The sequence below is a fragment of the Lepidochelys kempii genome, chromosome 28 (genome assembly GCF_965140265.1).
Source record: "Lepidochelys kempii isolate rLepKem1 chromosome 28, rLepKem1.hap2, whole genome shotgun sequence".
Taxonomy (NCBI): Eukaryota; Metazoa; Chordata; order Testudines; family Cheloniidae; genus Lepidochelys; species Lepidochelys kempii.
The window spans coordinates 5993632-6011248 of NC_133283.1; the positions used below are offsets into that span (position 1 = coordinate 5993632).

Genomic DNA, 17617 nt, shown 5'->3' on the forward strand with positions numbered 1-17617 from the left:
CCGCATGGCCCCACAGTATGCCAACATTTTTATGGCTGATTTAGAACAACGCTTCCTCAGCTCTCGTCCCCTAAAGCCCCTACTCTACTTGCGCTATATTGATGACATCTTCATCATCTGGACCCATGGAAAAGAAGCCCTTGAGGAATTCCACCATGATTTCAACAATTTCCATCCCACCATCAACCTCAGCCTGGTCCAGTCCACACAAGAGATCCACTTCCTGGACACTACAGTGCTAATAAACAATGGTCACATAAACACCACCCTATACCGGAAACCTACTGACCGCTATTCCTACCTGCATGCCTCCAGCTTTCACCCCGACCACACCACACGATCCATCGTCTACAGCCAAGCTCTGCGATACAACCGCATTTGCTCCAACCCCTCAGACAGAGACAAACACCTACAAGATCTCTGTCAAGCATTCTTACAACTACATTACCCACCTGCGGAAGTGAAGAAACAAATTGACAGAGCCAGAAGAGTTCCCAGAAGTCACCTACTACAGGACAGGCCCAACAAAGGAAATAACAGAACGCCACTAGCCGTCACCTTCAGCCCCCGACTAAAACCCCTCCAACGCATCATCAAGGATCTACAACCTATCCTGAAGGACGACCCATCGCTCTCACAGATCTTTGGAGACAGACCAGTCCTCACTTACAGACAGCCCCCCAACCTGAAGCAAATACTCTCCAGCAACCACACACCACACAACAAAATGGCTAATTCAGGAACCTATCCTTGAAACAAAGCCCGATGCCAACTCTGTCCACATATTTATTCAAGTGACACCATCACAGGACCTAATCACATTAGCCACGCCATCAGGGGCTCGTTCACCTGCACATCTACCAATGTGATATGTGCCAGCAATGCCCCTCCACCATGTGCATTGGCCAAACCAGACAGTCTCTTTGCAAAAGAATAAATGGACACAAATCTGACATCAGGAATCATAACTTCAAAAACCAGTAGGAGAACACTTCAGCCTCTCCAGCCACTCAGTAACAGATTTAAAGGTGGCAATTTTGCAACAGAAAAGCTTCAGAAACAGACTCCAAGGAGAAACTGCTAAACTTGAATTAATATGCAAACTAGATACCATTAACTTGGGTTTGAATAGAGACTGGGAGTGGCTTGGTCATTACACATATTGAATCTATCTCCGTAAGTTACGTATTCTCACACCTTCTTGTCCACTGTCTAAATGGGCCATCTTGATTATCAGTACAAAAGTTTTTTTCTCCTGCTAATAATAGTTCATCTTAATTAATTAGCCTCTTACTCCACCTTTTCATGTTTTCTGTATGTGTGTGTATATATAAAATTTTCTTACTAGATGTTCCATTCTATGCATCCAATGAAGTGGGCTGTAGCTCATGAAAGCTGATGCTCGAATAAATTTGTTTTTTCTCTAAGGTGCCACAAGTCCTCCTGTTCTTTTTGCGGATACAGATTAACACGGCTGCTGCTCTGAAACCTTACTAGGAATGCACATCAGCCCCAGGTTGGTGAAATACAGATGACATCAGTTGGTCAGATTGTGGTAAAATCTACCTTGGCTTTTTCTCCATTAGCATGTTTTTGTGGTTTGCTAGCTCCAGTGAGCTCTCCAGACGTAAAATCACAGCTGTGTTTTCTATACTGACATGGCCCAGTAGACAAGTCTGGGTTAGCTCATATATTTTCTCTTGACCTGTCCTAATCTATTCTACATTTCCTAGTCTAGACAAACCATTATCATGATGCTAAAACTTTTGCAAATAACGCAACTCAATAATAATGAGACAGCGCGGCGAGAAGCAGGTTTCAGTGGATCCAAAGACAATGCAATGGGAAAATCGGTGGTCCTGATTCTGAGTCATCCGATATAACCTGCTCTAGAATCTCATCCTGTCTGCAACAGAAAATGTCTTATACCTCTCTGAGATGTAGATTTTTCTCTCTTTCCTGAAGGCTGTTTGGTCACACAACGTGGATATTAGTTTTCGTTGGCAGAATGTAGTTCAGATTTATTGGGGACTTCGAGACAAATGACCATTTGCATCAATGGTAATTTCTTCCTTTATTTATGGTTTCCCCTCACCCCTCCGTGATGGGGAATGTTCAAATGCAGCTCAGTCAACCGGAGAGACTATTCGCCATTATGGGATGTGCTGTCGAGGAAACAGTCACAGTTTTACGTCTCCTCCTGTTTCAAATGGTGAACAACAGGGCACCCCAAACTGTGCCACTGACTTTCATCACTGGATATAATCCCAGTTTTGTTCAATTATTTAAATCAGAAATTATTTCAAATAATCTGGGGAGAGGGTTCCACAGTAAATTGCTTGGAACTAGGCAAACTGTGCATCCATTTGTTTCTCAAAACAGTTGTAACCCAGGCCTTAGAGGTGGTTACTCCTGAAGATGTCTCCTAGCTAATCCTAATGTTTTGAAGTACTGTCTCTAGCGACGCAGATGTGGAGGAAATAGAAGTGGTTTGTTGTTGTTTTTGAACTCGCCCGTTGTAATGCTTCCAATGTGTATAAAATAAAATCAATGTTTAATGTGGGGACAGCGACAGAAGTTTACTCTTTCTGAAGTGAAAAAAGTCACTTCTTGTACCGTATAGTGATTCTCATCCAGACGTATATTTAGTTTCTAATTTAGACCTGTTCCATCAGATTAAAGAAATAAACTGGGCATGTTTGGGGAGGCCATTCCTCGCCGGCACTTCTGAGATTTTGGATGGTTTGGTAAAGGATTCTTCTCCAGAGAAATGTCAATTTGCCCCCATCACGACCAAGGATTTGGCAAGAACACACGTAAAGACAGCAGGCACCCAGTAGTGGGTTTTCACTGCAGAGATGAAAGCTGTGGTGAGCTGTGGTCCAAGTAAACCTGTGTTTAGAACACAACTCCCTAGTTCAGTGGCATTGATTAGAGTCCCAAAGATGCCATGGTTAGATTGAGAGCAATTGTCCTTTACCGTTTGAATCCAAAGTTTCAAGAGGCAAAGTGAAGCATCAACCCTTTTTCTGAGGACATTTCTTCCTCCTGGATCCCAGTCTGGCTGCACTGTTGGACAATAAGGACTTTTCTTCTGTGAAAGTAATGGTCACCCATTAGAGAATGAGTGATGGTCACCCATTAGGGAATGAGTAATGGTCACCCATTAGAGAATGAGTGATGGTCACCCATTAGGGAATGACTGTTTCAAGCTCCACTTTCAGACTGCAGGATATGTGAACATAGAGTCCTGGTTCTACGCTTTAGTGCCCTAGTTTTGGTCTTGTGTTTTATTTGCATCTCTTCTCCATCTCTGGCTACTTAGAATGATTAAAAGTGTGAAAATAGAATAGAGATGTTTCTTCTCAAGTTGCAAGCCTTCCCACACAGTGTGAGACCCCTTCCACCCACGCTTAAGGCAGAAAAGCCAGAGATCAATTAACTTCCAAAAATCGAAGGCACCTATGTGGGTGTAAACCACAAGTTTACAGAAGGGTTCACGTGTTGGAAATGGGTGTTAATTGGAATTAAAAGAAAGTAACATATAAGATTTTGTCATCTTTGACTACGTTATTGTTACCAGTGACAATGAAGTTCATTATTTGTTAATGAACAAGAGACTAATTATGTGATAACTTTCTTCTTTCCAGTATATTTCTGATTTTGTGTCTCTTTTCATTAGTAATGTAGGAAACAGTAGCTAATCCTTAAAAGCTTATTTGAGGTATTTACCCTCTTCTGACTACGGAATTCTGAAATAAAACCGTACTCCAAGGGTTGAGGCGATGGAATATCTGAGATTAATAATGTGTATGAGAATACAGATCAGTATAGACTTTAATTATTTCCATTTCAAACGGAATTTATTCTGACAAGCTTTTAAAGTCAATTTTTGTTAAGAGGACCACGCCGCAAGGAGAGAGTTGTGTAACCTTTTACCCAGGTAGAGTGTACGGGTTACCAAGTTCCCCTAGTTCTTCTTAGCAAAGGAAAGACATGACTTCTGTGATGAGATGTCCATATATATTTATAAGAAAGATGATGGACGCGTGAGGCTGTTACTAGTTTCTTTGTTTTGTTCTTTTTGTTAAAAGCTTCTGTGACCAGTTATTTTTATCGGTACTCAACCTTGTTTCCTTTTGAGAAGGCCAGATATTAAAGCACAGCGGTTGAACCGTTAGGCCAGGCTGTGGAGACGTCCTCAAAGCTGGCCTGCTTTACTTTCATTTTTATCTTTGGGTTCACACATCCACACTGAATGTGGATTTCAAGAACAGATAACTGAAAACTGCTGGATTAGGGAAGAATTTTCCCAAATGATGTTAGCCCAAAGTTTGCCTCATTCCAACTGCATTGGCTCATGTTGTCGGTATCCCAGGCATACTTCACCCTGATTTGCCCAGAGATCTCAGGGGACGCCCCATAAAGTGGAGTAAGCTGGAATTGTCAACCATAAAGACCATGATACAGGCTGAACTCTTTCACCTTTCCAGTCAACAAGTTCTCTAAGAAAGATTGATCCCCTCTGGGGAAGGAAGTCATGGCATCAGTGACAGGCTCTGGCAGCCTTTTCCGTCTCCCTGTACTTGAGAAAACCCAGCAGTGGGGAGTGCTGGCCCAGCTGCCCAATCACTTGGTTTCTTGACTACAGCTGCTGCTCCTACTGTACGTGAGTACGAACACTCCGAGAGCTGGAGACGTCCAACCCCTCGTCATTTCAGCGTTCCTTGTCCCATTGTCTATCTTTCCTTTTATGGACTGGTAGATGTCCTGGCTTTCCTATCATAGTAGGGTGTGACTGGCTCAGTGTGTGCGCACCAGTGTTGTTCACCTGTGGAATGCACACAGGGAACGCACCAGAGAGAAAACGTCTCCAAATCTAAATGCCCCTTAAACTCTGCTTGAATGTGTTCTCCCCATTCTGGGAAGTCTGAAGAAACTAAACTGTTAACTGTAAACTATTCAGTGACAAGCTGTTAAATTTCTGCTTATTAAAGCCCCAGTAGTGTCTGGTTCTGTGTCGGAGGAGGAAGGAGAAGGATTTAGCCCATAGGAAATCTAAGGAGGAAGATTTAATTGGCTTTGAGGTTGTAGCTTAAACAATTTGAATAATTTGGTTCCAGCACTGAAATATTCAACTAGCTTAGCGTGGATTGCACTGCCCGGGTGAATCTCTCTGATTGGGATTTATAATTAAATGAACAGCTGCCTCTCAGAATTTATTTTTTAGGATTTATAAGGGTGGATTTTCTGTTTTAGGGCTATGATGATTTGACTGGATTCCAATCCAATATCATTGTTAACTCATTGATTCACTACCCTGACCTTATTTAATAACTGTGTGTTCAAGCAATAGACAGAGAAGGTAGATGAGGTAATATGTTTCATTGGACTAACTTCTGTTGGTACAGGACACAAGCTTTCAAGCTACTCATAGAATCATTTGCTTTAAGGCCAGAAGATACCATCCTGTTGATCTAGTCTGACCTGCACATCGCAGGCCACCGAACCTCACCCATCCACTTCTGAAATAGGCCCATAACCTCTGGCTGAGTTACTGAAGTCCTCAAGCCTTGATTTAAAGACTTCAAGTTATAGAGAATCCACCATTTACAGGAAGGAAGAAGGACAGTGTGTAATTGGTTAAAATTTTTGTTATTTAGGAGTGTGGGATAATGTGATAGGTTTAGTAAATTTGAAGGCGGTCGCTAGTTTTACTTATATAATGTAAATGAAAAACAGTGCTGTTTGGGAACCATTTCCAGACCGTTTCCATCAAGCTGCCAGAACTCTGACCCCTCTGCACAACCGTGAGGAGGGGATCAAATCTATCTCCACATCCCATCCCCGTGCTCAGGATGAAGGGAGATTAGGAAGTGAGCTATTGGCAGGGGTCAGCCAGGAGGGGTAGGAAGCCATAAGTAGTATCTGCCCTGAGGATACAACACCTGCTGGTGGCCAATCCTGAACACAAAGAGCTCACAAGGTCTTGGTAGGGAATCCCAGCTCAGGCAAAGGCACTATTTGAGTTGGTCCAGTGATTCCTCACCTGGGCAGTTTCCTCTCAGGATCTCTCTTTCCTCCGAGCCCTGGAGATCTGACACCCACAGGTCTTCCCCTCCTTCCAGCTGGGACATGAGAGTGGGTCTGGGAACTGGAAACCCTGCTCGGATGAAAGAAAACAAGTGAGATCAGGTGAATTCATGGCACATTTCTCACAAAGAACACGACCTTTTTTTTAACCCCTGCTCATTTTAAAGCACAGAAATTCTGGAGCTAGCTCTCCAGGTGCTCAAAGGTGCCAGACACTCCACTTATAAGGGGATTAATTCTCCATCTTTCTGCTGGTGCTCACACAGCCAGACACTCCTCATCAAAGGGGCTCCTAAAACCCAGAGAAAGTAACTCCATATCACAAAAAGACAAGGGACAGTCACCTTGGAACTGATTTTTACCTGCAGAGACCCCCAAAGGTATTGAGACCGTCATAGGGGGAACTCGGGCTGGGGGGCTGGGCTCAGTATGGTAAGGAATAGGAAGAAGAGGGGTTATCACTGAGTGCAGTATGTCAGGGGTGTTAGGGATCAGGAAAACCACATTTTGAGAAGTTAGGGAATAGAAAGAGTCGGCTGTAATGGAAAAGAGCATAAAGATCCCCCAGTGCATGGGGAAGGTTATAGAATGATAGAGCCACAGAAATGTGGGGCTGGAAGGGATGCCAAGAGGTCATTTAATCCAGCCCATGGACTGAGGCAGGAACAAGGAAACCTAGACCATCCCTGAGAGGTATTTGTCTAAACTGTTCTTAAAAACCAAACCAAACTCACTCTTCTGCTGGTAATAGCTTGGATGAGCTATTACCAGCAGGAGAGTGAGTTTGTGTGTGTATGGGGGTGGGGGGGATGTGAGAAAACCTGGATTTGTGCAGGAAATGGCCCAACTTGATTGTCATGCACATTGTGTAAAGAGTTGTCACTTTGGATGGGCTATCACCAGCAGGAGAGTGAATTTGTGTGGGGGGGTGGAGGGTGAGAAAACCTGGATTTGTGCTGGAAATGGCCCACCTGATGATCACTTTAGATAAGCTATTACCAGCAGGACAGTGGGGTGGGAGGAGGTATTGTTTCATATTCTCTGTGTATATATAAAGTCTGCTGCAGTTTCCACAGTATGCATCCGATGAAGTGAGCTGTAACTCACGAAAGCTTATGCTCAAATAAATTGGTTAGTCTCTAAGGTGCCACAAATACTCCTTTTCTTTTTGAGGAAATCAAGTTTCTGTGCAAAACTTTTCACCAAAAGGAGGGAAAGGAAATGGCCACACGATGGTGCCAGGACACCAGGAATGTAACGACAGGATTCCTCTTCGTGCAATAACTCTGACAAGGGATTGATTGCCCCTCTCCTGGATTTGAAGAGCTGCTTAGTTTCCCCCTTGGTGAATTACAAGTAGGGTGACCCGATCTCCCAATTTTATAGGGACAGTCCCGACTTGGGGGGCTTTTTCTTATATAGGCTCCTATCACCCCCCCCACACACACACCCCCGTCCCGATTTTTCACACTTGCTGTCTGGTCACCCTAACTACAAGGCTGACACAGTTTTACCGATGGTGACCCTAGGACTGAAGGATTGTGGTCTAAACCTGAGCCCTCTCTTACGAAAGGCTGGTGACCCCAATCCAGTTCCAAATGCTCCCCTAGAAACGTGCCCGGGATCCCCGCACATCCCCGCGGGAGTGAAAGGAGAAAGCCCCAGTCCAGCCCTTCGCTCCAGGCTTGATATTTCTGGGGGTCCATGGGGCTGGGAGGAGGGACGTTAAGGTCTCTGGGGAGAACCCAAATGTGGGGAGGGGTGGGAAGGTCTCTAGTCCAGGGGGATGGGCAGGGAAGCCCCCCTATGTTGTGGGGAAGGGGTCACCATTGGAGCCAGAGGAGGGGAGCCCCCCCGTGTGAAAGGAGCCGGGAGTACGTCACTGAGGAACCTCCCCGTTTGGGGCGGGTGGGGAATGTCTGGGAGAGGAAGGGGGAATCATTGGGGCAGAGGGAGAAGAATCGAAGGGGGCATTCCTTGGGGGTAGTCCCTCCCGTGGAGGGAAGGGGATGGCTCTGGGGCTAAGCTGAGGACTTCTGGTGTCCCGAGGACTCGTCCGAACTGCCCCAGCTCCTAGACAAGCCGGATACGGAGGAGCGGTTGGGATTACCTCTTGCAGTGTACCCAGGGGAGATGTAGGACAACCCCGAGATCCAGGTATACCCCGTGGGGAGGATAGGAAGTAGCCCAGGGACTGCTGGTACCCCACCCTGCTTGAGGGCCGGGTTCCCCGGATTATTCACCGCTCTGCCTTGCCTGAGGGTTGGAGCGCTAGACTTTGCTTGGTATCCTGCCCTGTCTGAGGGCCTGGGTTCCCAGACTCTACCTGGCTCTACCCTGCCACGGGGTCGGGCTTTAGCCTGCTTGGTGTGCCCCACTCCACCTGAGGGTTTGGGGCCTTGGACCCCGCGGGAGGGATCGAGCCCTGAGACGGCTAACTTCCTCCTTTGTCTTAGACTGGTTATTCCAGGGGCGTGAAAGCTGGAAGAGTTGCGGCCTTCCTCGGAGATGGACAGCGAGGGAGGGCCGTACACGCCTACAGCGTGGCCAACAGGATGTTATCTGGAGGAGCTGCCTCCTTGGTCGGCCGGTGGAGTTCGGGTAGCACCGTCCAGGTCTGGTTGAGAAACCCTACCACGGCTGGAACTGAAAAAACTATCCCTTCGCTATGGCCGCGTTCAGTTCCACCATGCGTTCAAGTCCCCCGGCTGGCCCTCTCCTCCTCAGTACGGGCGCAGGTCGCCCGCTGCTCGGTTTCTTCACAGGTTCGGCATAGCGGGAACAGAAGTTTGCCACCCCCTCTGACAGGTAACAACAGGGAAAAGGGGCCGCGCGGGGGGTACGCTTTAACTTCCGCAATTCCAAAATAATTTGCGAGGAGGTCCAAATTTCTCATGAACTATGGGAGCTTGCTGAGCTCCCATGGGCAAGATGTTTAAAGGGTCTATAAAACAAACGCCCAGGGCCTTAACTTCCACACACATTAGTTTACTACCCTGAGCGATCGGTTGTACGCACATCTTTTCCTTCCATAACTGTCCAACGACAAAGGACGCATCGTAACCTTTGGCGTTGTGCGCTAGGAACGTGTAGTCCCAGAACTTTTGGCCAATAAAGGTCTTAACAAAGGTAGAAAGACCCTCGCCGCCCTTAAAATCCCAGGAGTTTCCCGGCTTTAGGGACATAGCAAAAACGTAATTGGGCACATGCAACCCCGTCTCCTGCGTGCATTCAAATTTGTAAAAAATATACTTTTCTGACGATTCCGGCTTCCTAAGGCTGTCCATAAAACACAGGCGGCTGTCGACATCACCGCTGATCAAACCCTGACACTGCTTACAACGCCTCCCTTTACACCGGTGCCCCTTGTCCACGTAGGGCTGACACTTACCACACAAAGTTTTAGACGGGCGTTCGACTTGTTTTTTCGATGCGCCGTCGACGTGTCTGTCTAAACACGCGTTGGAGCGACAGTACGGTCTACAGCTAGGACACCTCAGCTGCATGCTCACGCTGTCTGAGCCTGTTACGCTCACGCCGAGGCGGCAACGAGGCCGGCCAGAGTGCCCACGACTGTACGCCCCGTGGCAAAACTCACCATTATTTTTCGCACCGAACAACTTTTTCACGTCCAGAACCCCATAGTAATGCTCATCGTGCAACAGGATGAAAAAAGTCTTGGGGTACGCTGGGCCCCCCATTTAAAAAACAACCCACCCCGTCTTTCGCCACATAAAGCACCGTCTGTATGCTGTCTCCTAAATGCTGTTCAAAGGCAAGAACCCAGCCACAAAACAAGACCGGTACCGGTGTAAGTCAGGTCTACTCAACACGGTCTCTTTTTATGGGTGATTTGACCACTGAGGACAGAATTTAAAACTCTACGGCCACCCCATGCCCATGTTTTTTACAACCGTCACAATGAGGCGCAACGTCCCATCGACATGCATCTCTCTATTACTTGACCAGCTTTCAGGTCTGATTGAAGAAATCTTCAGCAGACATGAGTAAGACAAGCTGAAATGTAGGTGACTTTAGCTTAGCTATGTTAGGCCTTGGAGACAAGAAATAATGACTTAAACCGGTGACAGAGAAATAACCCAATGCCCTAAGATTATGGGAAAAGAGGTACCAAGTGGTAATATTGCACAAAATTAACCAGAAGATTAATATTAGATCATAAAAATACCGTAAAGTCACATCCGTCTCCGACATGTGTCTTAAACCACACCAAGACAAACCAAACCAGCCAGCCAGAGAGGACTTTGGTTTTACCCCACTGGCTAACCACAAGTCACACAAGCAATTCCCTTAGACACCCCAGTTTCCCAGTATCCCCACCAGGGCCACTCGTCATGGGGACGAATGGCTACGAAAACCAATACCCCAGTAAAAGAAAAAAGGTTCCCTCGATCCCAGAGGACCAAGCCCCAGACCCAGGTCAATATACAAAGCAGATCTTACCCACAAATCACGCTGTGGCCAATCCTTTCGAAGCTAAAATCTAAAGGTTTATTCATAAAAGGAAAAAGATAGAGATGAGAGCTAGAATTGGTTAAGTGGAATCAATGACATACAGTGATGGCCAAGTTCTTGGTTCAGGCTTGTAGCAGTGATAGAATAAATGGCAGGTTAAAATCCCGTCTCTGGAGAACATCCCCAGCTGGGAGGGGTCATTCAGCCCTTTGTTCAGAGCTTCAGTCTGTACCAAAGTTCCTCCAGAGGTCAGAAGCAGGATTGAAGAAAAGATGAAGGGGTTTCCAGGGCCTTTTATATTCTCTGCCTGTGGAAGGACCCCCTCTTTGTTCTTACTGTGGAAAATCACAGCAGCAAGATGGAGTCTGGAGTCACATGGGCAAGTCACAGGCCCATGCATGACTCAGTTTGCAGGCCGACACCATTGTTTACATGTTAGTTTGAACGTTCCCAGGAAAGCTCAGATGTGGATTGGCGACTCCCAAAGTTCACTGTCAGTTAAGTGTTTCTTGATTGGGCACTTACTGAGAATAGTCCCTTCTCAAGCAGCTGACCAAATGCTTCACTGCGGCTACTTGGAATCAAATATATTTGAGATACAAGTACAGAGCCCATATTCATAACTTCAAATACACAAATGATACACACAGCTAGCATAATTATAACCTGCAAATCATAACCTCTTCAGAGACACTGCACACAACAACCTTTGTACAATATTTGCTGCAAATGTATAACAGTGGTTGCAACAATGATCTATACGGTCACAGTTTATGTCAATAATGTCACACACATGGTTTTAGATCCATTAAAAATTCTCCTTCCAGGTCTGTGACTCCTTCACATCCGGATGTAACGATTCTGGATTTAGGATCAAAGAAATCAAACCATGATTCCCAAGCACTGAGAACTCAGAACACTGGGTAACGGGGAACTATGGGTGGCGAAGGTATAGGATGTGAAGAAGATAAACTCTACACAGCTTAGACAGAAGCTAACGCAGTTGGGATGATGGGTGTGACGAAGTGGGAATGTTCTTAGTGTTGTCTCTGAATACTGTGGGTGCCTCAGTTTCCCCTAGGCATTTCTTAAGTATCCAGGTGGGGGGATCAGGGGGTGTGATCATGGCAGAGCCCTAGAGGGCAGGTGTGTGCAGGGGTCTGGACACAGAGAATGGCCGACACCCTGTTTCCTGGCCACTGATGGCCTGGGCCCTTCCCCCCTGCAAGGTGAGAGCTAAAGGGTTGGAGAACAAAGGGATCAGGTGGCCTCCTGGCCCGGGAAAGAGACAAAGGCCAGAGGAGGGGCTGGAGAGTTTCAGTTTACAGCTGGCTGGGGAAATGGAGGGAGGCCCAGAACAGGGGTCTGGGCTCCCTACCCCCCAAGATGCACCTGACCGAGGGGTCCTGTTCTCTGCACCTACAAGCTCTGTGTTAGACCATGCTCCTGTCGTCTAATAAACCTTCTGTTTTCCCAAAGGGGAAGTTGGTGACTCTAACAATCACTTTGCTATGGGAGAACGGTAGAAATGAGATCATAGAATCATAGAATATCAGGGTTGGAAGGGACCTCAGGACCCCAGGGTGCTCCAGGACTGTTTAGACAAGGAAAATTGATGGAGCAGAGGTGAAGTTATGAATAAACGTGCTAGACAACTCCAACTGCTCTACATAAGCCGTGTCGTCACTGCAAGGATAGCTGTGGTTTTACATCAAGCTAGCTAACGACACAGAAAATCCTTGTGGGGATGAGGCCCAACGAATTTTACTTCGATGGAGCTAGTTGGGGTCACTCCTGTCCCCCCACACTTGAAGCTCATGGACATTCCTGGTAGGAGGGAGTAGGGTGACCAGACAGCAAGTGTAAAAAATCGGGACGGGGGTGGGGGGTAATAGGAGCCAATTTAAGAAAAAGGCCCCAAAATCGGGACTGTCCCTATAAAATCAGGACATCTGGTCACCCTACACGATTCACCCTCAAGAACGGTGAGCGGGCAGCCCGCCTGAGAGAGACAATGGGACACACATAGTTCAACGAGCTTTCAAGAGGGAACTAGCCAAAATAAATAAATAAATGAAGGTTTTTATGGTGTTTCTTTCCCTTGCAAAGCCTCTGATGATACGTTAGGGCTGAGTTCTCATACAAACTTTCCCCACATCTAGAGCATCCGGAGCGTCTCTATGAGCTATGGCGCCTCTGATGTGTAATAAGGTTTGAGCTCCAAGTAAAGGTTTTCCCACACTCTCTGCATTCATAAGGTCTGGCTCCCGTGTGGGTTCTCTGATGGCTCCGAAGTGATGAGCTGTCAATGAATTTTTTCCCACACTCGGAGCACGCGTAGGGTCTTTCTCCCGTGTGGATTCGCTGATGTGAAATAAGGGATGAGCTCTGAGTGAAGCTTTTCCCGCACTCACTGCATTCATGGGGTCTTTCGCCCGTGTGGATTTGCTGATGTTTCCTAAGCGCTGAGCTGTAAGTGAAGTTTTTCCCACAGTCAGGACATCCGTAGGGTCTCTCCCCTGTGTGAATTCTCTGATGCTTTATAAGGTCTGGGCTGTTGGACGCAAAGAGTACTTACTTTGTATATTTTGACACGCGATGTTAATGGTTTGTTTTAACAGTTATAAAGTTTAACTTTTCGAGTCTCAACAACTACGGCCATTAAATAATTATTGTCTGACACCCCCCCCTCCCCCACCAGCATTTCCTGCAATTGAAAATTTAAATGGCTGAAAATTGAAAACATGCTTAAAACCTGTAATTTCCCACAATTCTGAACATTTAAATCAATAAAAATGGGGGGGGGGGGAATCTAAAAAATACGTTGAAAGCATAAAATAAAATTTGAATTCTGCCAAGCCTACAAGCTGGTGACCTAAAGGTAAAGTGCCCTTACTCAATTTCTATTCATCTCAGCTGTCTAGCCCTCTACCTTCACACTTTAATACACTGTAATTTGTGTTTTGTTCATCACATTAGAGACCAGACCCCTCAGCTTACACGTATAAGGGAAGTGTGTGATTGTGACCAAAGAGACCCTCAATGCCACCTGGCAAGGGGTACCAGAATATCCTAAATCTGGCATCTACATTCTGGTTCAACAGAGAACTGATGTGTTCTGCCACACCCATCCCAGGAAAGGAGCAGTGGAGAGGTCCTCCAAGTGGCCTAGAGTGGTTGCAAGGAAGCCCAGAGGGGCTGCTGGAACGGCCAATCAGGGGCCAGGAGGGCCATATAAAAGGAGCTGCAGAATAGCACAGCAGTTAGTTGCTGCTTGGAGCTGGAGAAGAAAGGATTGCATGCCTGGGTGGAAGAGCAGCAGGATGACAGATAGGTAAGTCTGCTTGCGGGAACCGGGGGAGCGAGAGGTGTTCCTGGCTGGCTGCTAGAACTAAGCCAAAAACAGTTTGCTAGCGGGGGAGCAATGAAGCACTATTGTAGGCTACTTTAATTAGCAGCTAAATTTTAGGGTCACAGACCAGGGGAATGAGAGGCTCCTGGCTGGCTGCTGGGAGTGAGTTGGGACTGAGCCTGGGGAAGGCCACAGGAAGATAGGGTCTCCAGGGAGGAAGGCCTGGGGATACAGCCCCATACCAGGGCTGGACTGGTTTAAAGAATGCAGAGACGCCAAACCAGAGGGGGCGCTTGCAAGAGGTGGGTGCCAATCCCATTATAGAGCTCGTAAATGAAGCCGGGGTAATAAGAGCGGCCACACTGGATGAGAAAAATGGTCCATCTAGCCCAGTGTCCTGTCTTCCGACAGTGGCCAATGCCAGGTGCCCCAGAGGGAATGACTAGAACAGGGAATCATCAAGTGATCCATCCCCCGTCACCCATTCCCAGCTTCTGGCAAACTGAGGCTAGGGACACCCAGGGCATTGGGTTGCATCTCTGCCCATCCTGGCTAATAGCCATTAGCGGACCTATCCACCATCAACTTATCTAGTTCTTTTTTGAACCCTGTTATGGTCTTGGCCTTCACAACATCCTTTGGCAAGGAGTTCCACAGGTTGACTGTGTGTTGTGTTTGTTTTAAACCTGATGCCTATTAATTTCATTGGCTGGTTCTTGTGTCATGTGAAGGATTAAACAACATTTCTGTATTCACTTTCTACACTCCAGTCATGATTTTATAGACCTCTACAATATTCCTGCTTAGTCGTCTCTTTTACAAGCTGAAAATTCCCAGTCTTTATAATCTCTCCTCATACAGAAGCTGTTCCATACTACTAATCATTTTTGTTGCCCTTCTCTGCATCTCTTCCCATTCAAATGTTGTTTTTTTTTTTTTTGAGATTGGGGTGATAAGAATTGCATGCAGTATTCAAGATGTGGGCCTATGGATTTATACAGAGGCAGCATGATATTTTCTGTCCTATCATCTATCCCGTTCCTAATAAATCCCAACGTTCTGACAGCTTTTTTGACTACTGCTGCACATTGACCAGCTCTTTTCAGAGAACTATCCGCAATGACGCCAAGATTTCTTTCTTGAGTTCATTTTAAAAAGTTTCCATGCAGCTTGCAGGCATTTCACTTTTGAGATTGTACCTTTTCATTTTTGTTTAACTAATGCCCTCAGTTTTGTGTAGTTCCCCTTTTGAAATGGAGTGCCATGGTGGTGGGCTTCTTTGATACCACCAGGGATGTTAAATTTAATTCTTTAATGGTCGCTATTACCAAGTGATTCAGCTATAGTCACCTCTTGGACCAGATCCTGTACTCCACTTAGGAGTAAATCAAGAATTGCCTGGCCTCTCTTGTGGGTTCAAGGATTAATTGCTCTAAGAAACAGTCATTCATGGTGTCTAGAAACTTTATCTCTGGATCCCGTTCTGAGGTGACATGTACCCAGACAATATGGATATAGTTGAAATCTCCCATTATTATTGATTCTTCATAGAATCATAGAAGATCAGGGTTGGAAGGGACCGCAGGAGGTATCTAGTCCAACCCCCTGCTCAAAGCAGGACCAATCCCCAACTAAATCATCCCAGCCAGGGCTTTGTCAAGCCTGACCTTAAAAACCTCTAAGGAAGGAGATTCCACCACCTCCCTAGGGAACCGATTCCAGTGTTTCACCACCCTCCTAGTGAAAAGGTTTTTCCTAATATCCAATCTAAACCTCCCCCACTGCAACTTGAGACCATTACTCCTCGTTCTGTCATCTGCTACCACTGAGAACAGTCTAGATCCATCCTCTTTGGAACCCCCTCTCAGGTAGTTGAAAGGAGCTATCAAATCCCCCCTCATTCTTCTCTTCCGTAGACTAAACGTCCCCAGTTTCCTCAGCCTCGCCTCGTAAGTCCTGTGTTCCAGACCCCTAATCATTTTTGTTGCTCTCCGCTGGACGCTTTCCAATTTTTCCACATCCTTCTTGTCGTGTGGGACCCAAAACTGGACACAGTACTCCAGATGAGGCCCCACCAATGTTAATGTTTATGGCCTCTCTCATCTCCCTGAGAATTTCACGATCACTATCACCATCCTGGTCAACCAAAATAGTGCTGGAGAGCTGGAAATAAAGCAGGGACTGAGTTTCCCCAAATCCTTTCCCACAGGGAGGAGGGGATCAATTCTGCCTGCCCAATCACCCACGGGGAAGGGAGGTTGAGGAGGAAGCTACTGCCAGGTGTCTCTCTCAATGGGCAGGAAGTCATAAGCGACATCCGCCCTGAGGATACAAACCTGCTGGGGACAATCCTGAACTCTGAGAACTCACAAGGTCTCGGTCAGGAGTCCCAGCTGTGTCCTTCAGACGCTGACCGCTTTTGAATTGATTTAATGATTCCTCGCCCGTCCTGGCACCGCTCAGGATCTCTTTCCTCTGAATCATGGAGATCTGTCCAGGAGCAACAGACTCTAGGTCCTCTGGAAAAGGAGACTATGAAGAACGGGAACTGGGCCAGGTGACCTCAGGAGGGACTGACTCCAAGAAAGCTGCAGGGAAGAGAGATCGTGGGTGCTGCAGATAGGGAAGGGAAAATACGACTTTGTGAATCCCCAGGCTCACTCCCAACCTAGGACATCCCCCGAGAAAGTCCACTTTTTGCCAGGGAAGGAGTCACCTTGCGGCTGGCAGGAAGGTGAGGAGGAGAAATCGTGGCTGGGGCCACCGTAGGCAGGGTGACGGTGGTGATGGGGCGCTCGGCAAGGCAGAGAGAGCAGTGAAAATGAGAATATTTGAGAAAAATTACAAAAAATAAAGTGCAAGTAGACAGTCCTAAGAGTGGAGACACGGGGTGCAGCCCCTAAATCAGCGACGGCTGTGTGGGGAGACTGTGGTAACGGGGTGGGATCCAGGCAGCTCCAGATCCCCCAAATCTCCCCGCTGCTTCCTGCCAAAGAACCTCCCCGCTTTCTCACTGTGATGGAGATGGAGCTGCTGTGTAACACTGAATCCTGTATGTTGACCTGGCCATTGGGATGTTTCCTGTATGGATACATTGGGTACGTTTAATAGGGGGCTGTAAGGAAAACAAGCAGGAAGGGAAGAGGAATAGCTCAAAATGAGCCACGCTTTGGCAAACATTTAAAAATGGTTATGAGACGATGCCCGGACTGTCAGCATCTAGTATTCTCTCCCCTAGCTCCAGCTAACACACAGGGGAGCAGGGCCAAAGTCTGGGCCAAACTGGAGTGGCGTAAAGACAAACTCCATCTCAAGAGGGGGATGGCTGCTCAGGTAATTGGTAAGGGGAAAGAGACAGAGACATCGGGGGGCCCAGTGGGGTGTCTGAAGAAGTTAGGTCTGCTCTCAGGGATGCACAGGGTCTGGTGTATGTCCCAGCCCGTAACCAGTCCCCTGGGAGTGACCCCTTTAACAGGCCACGTGCTGGAGATCCACAGATTTCCACTGGGGCAGGCCTCTGGCAGTTAAGTCTGTGAAATGGGAGCCTTTGTACACCAGCTAACCCTGTTTCGCCCCATGGCTTCCTGCAGTGACTCCACCCTGCCCTGCTGGAGACCTGGACCGGACCCCTTCAGGGTCCAATGCTCTCCTTGAGTACTTGGGGTGACACCAGGCAGCCTTTCAAAGCAGAGCAGG

The 17617-nt window shown here is 47.1% G+C and overlaps 1 pseudogene; it reads left to right on the top strand.

Moving 5' to 3' along the window:
• LOC140904192 (uncharacterized) overlaps positions 1 to 17617 on the top strand; it is a 187078-nt pseudogene that overhangs the window by 26875 nt on the left and 142586 nt on the right.